At 38.9% G+C, this 2,996-nt stretch overlaps 1 non-coding gene across 1 annotated transcript; it reads left to right on the forward strand.

Moving 5' to 3' along the window:
- Positions 1 to 1,293: 1,293 nt before the first annotated feature.
- trnae-cuc (transfer RNA glutamic acid (anticodon CUC)) lies at positions 1,294 to 1,365 on the forward strand. The gene has a single exon. It is a non-coding gene; the product is annotated as a tRNA-Glu (tRNA).
- The last annotated feature ends 1,631 nt before the right edge of the window (positions 1,366 to 2,996 follow it).

The following is a 2,996-nucleotide window of genomic DNA, read 5'->3' on the forward strand; positions in this document are numbered from 1 at the left end:
ACTCTTACAGCTGCTTTGAAATACAAAAAAACATATTTATCTTCCACTCCACTCAAGAATGGCCACACTTGGAATTTCCCTTGGCACATTTAAAACATTGTGTGAGCCAGATAGCTTCTGTTTTCAACCTTCCAATGCTCTGAGTAGTAGTGTTCCATGCATATGAGATGCTTCAACACGTCCATGCGTGTTGTAAAGAAACACAGTGTAAGCAGTATTAATGAAAGTGCATCTCTACCTCAAACTCACCAGTGTAACAATTATAGTGTGTGGAATCTAATTTTAAATGGCGATCAGCCTTCTTAACAAATCTCCAATAACAAATAAGCAGAACTCACCTTGTTGAGTGTTTGTGTTTGTTTGTGTGTGTGTGTGTGTGTGTGTGTGTGTGTGTGTGTGTGTGTAGTTTTAAGCATAGCAAGGCACTTCAGGGTTGCCAGGTGGAGCCTTCCTGAAGACCCTGATACTGAAACAGCATTAAAAGCTGCAATGGCACTGTAGTTGTATTTATCTGCACTAATACAGCTTTGAACTATTGCACTCTTACATACAATAAGTTTCTGTGTACCTGTGTACATTTCTGTGTACCTTTAGTAAATAAAGGGATTCTATTCTAATATTAAAAGTGCTATAAGTGCTGAAACTCCAAACAGTGAAGAAACCAGTGGAGCTTAATGACTGATCAGATGAAGAGAGTGAAGTGAGGAGTTTCCTTCAGTGTCTGCCATGTCCCAGCTGAGGTGAGTGTGAAGCTTTTATTAGTACTATAGGAGTTGTGTTTAACTTTGAAACTGATGGTGTCACAGCCATTTGTGGCTGGGAGTCTAAAGGAGCATAATTGGCTGTACTCTTAGGGAGAGAGAGAGTGGCATACGCTCTCTCCCTTGTTAATTACAGAGACACCGTGCATTCAAGGGCGTCTATAAGTTCACGTGTCAGAAGGGGGAGGAAAAGACTATTTTCCGAGTACTTAGAATAACATTCTGTACTTTTTGGAGAAAATTTTCTAGAATGTTTTCATGTAGAGAGAGAAATGAGTGGCTAAAATGTCAGAAACATTAAGGGGACAAATGGGGAATACTATAACAGCTCTTTCCATGTGTTAGTGACACCAGCGTTCCCTCTTTTCCCAGATGGTAAAAAAGAGCCCTGACTCTTGCAAACTTCATTTTTTTGTAGAACAAAGAGAAAGATGAATAACTCGCTTTATGGCCTTTTTCCACTCATGCATACCAATTCCAGTATGCATCCAAACATTGTCAGAATAGTAGGAGCGCAGACTCTATAGCTTTGTCCCTGGTTGTCTAGTGGTTAGGATTCGGCGCTCTCACCGCCGCGGCCCGGGTTCGATTCCCGGTCAGGGAAAAACCTCTTTTTTTGCTCATATAAAATGACAGATTCTGCATTAAAACATAACGTTTGTGGGAGTCGGAGTTGAACCGACAGCCTAAGGATGACAGTTTTAACTTCTACTCTACCAATTGAACTATTGAAAGTGACGCGCAAGTAATCCCACATGTCCAAACACCAGTATGTTGGCAAGAAACACAGCCAGTTTTGGATGTTTCAATTGTTAAGTTCATTTGACACAAAGAAGAAAGATCACATTGCATAAGTTGTTCAGCTACAAACAGATATATCTTTTGATGACATATGGAATCATACTGGACTTTGTGTACATGAATGGAGAAAGGCCATAAATGGTTAGAATAACATTCAGTGCTTTTGGAGAAAAGTTTCGAGAGTTTTGTCATGTAGTGAGAGAAATGAGTGGCTGAAATATCAGGCATTAAAAGTGCAATTTGCAATCATGGAAAGAAAATTGCTTTCATGTGGACTGCATTGAGATATCGAACTGCCTGTGGAACATAACACCTCTTAAGAGGCTAGATTTGTGCTCTCAAGCTGCGATGGTGGTTTTATCATGGCTTCTAAAAGAAGAGGCTGTGGTCAGGGTGGAGTGAGTCTTTGATAACCAAGATTGTTGTTGTTTTGGCCTTCGAATAGACAACGGCATTACTCAGTGTCAGGTCTTTCTCAGTAAACTGCAGAGAATGATATAGAGGGCAAGAAATGGTCAAGCACAGTTTAATTGGCTGTGTGTCTCTAAAAAACACTACAGCTCTCTGATACATTTTTGGTTCAAGATTTAATCATTATGCAAATGATTGTGATTGACGCTTTGTCTGTTTAATTCAAATATTATACTATAAACCTAATATTTTAATAGGGTTGGCAACTTTCTAGATCCGATTACTACATGTGTGTGAAGTACAGGTGCTGTAGCTATACGATATACAATTGTTCACAGTAGCCTAATTATAATATATACAACCAAAAATGCATCTAAAATAAACACCAGAAACCTGGACTAAGGGTAATGTACATAAGTGCACTAAATCTAGGTAGGACTGCTCGATAGATAGGATAACAGCAGAACAATTGTCCCGCCATATAAGCAAAATGAGAGCCTGCTAAGGCCACCAAGAGGGTGCCAAAGACCATGTATTTATTTCTATTTGTTTTTTTACCTATGTTATGTCAGTGGCAGCTCAGATTTCTTCATAGGGCCCCACACAGGCTTGGGCCAGCCCTGGTATCACAGTGTCGTGCACTGGAAAACCATCAAGCCTGTTGACTATGCTACCAGTGTTGTTCATGTAACTGTGTAAATAAAGTGCAAACACAATTACTTTTAGAAGTATCATCTAGTTTGTTTTCACAATTGCCAAAATGTAATGAATCACAGCCAGTGTTCTAAAACAGAGCTGGAATGTATTCCTGGCTGATGTGCCCTGTTTCTGGTTACAATAAATAAATAAATAAATAAATAATTGGATGAATTTTCAATGAAAGTGCTTCACTCAGCAGCCATTAATGATTCTTCTGTCCAGTATGAATAAATTGGAATTCCTATCCTTGTATCGGGTGTGGCAATTATGTGTAACAATTGTAAAGCACAAAAGCAATAGTGAAATTTTAATATAACAATATAG

The sequence above is a fragment of the Electrophorus electricus genome, chromosome 10, assembly GCF_041902795.1.
Source record: "Electrophorus electricus isolate QZ-2024a chromosome 10, ASM4190279v1, whole genome shotgun sequence".
Lineage (NCBI taxonomy): Eukaryota > Metazoa > Chordata > Actinopteri > Gymnotiformes > Gymnotidae > Electrophorus > Electrophorus electricus.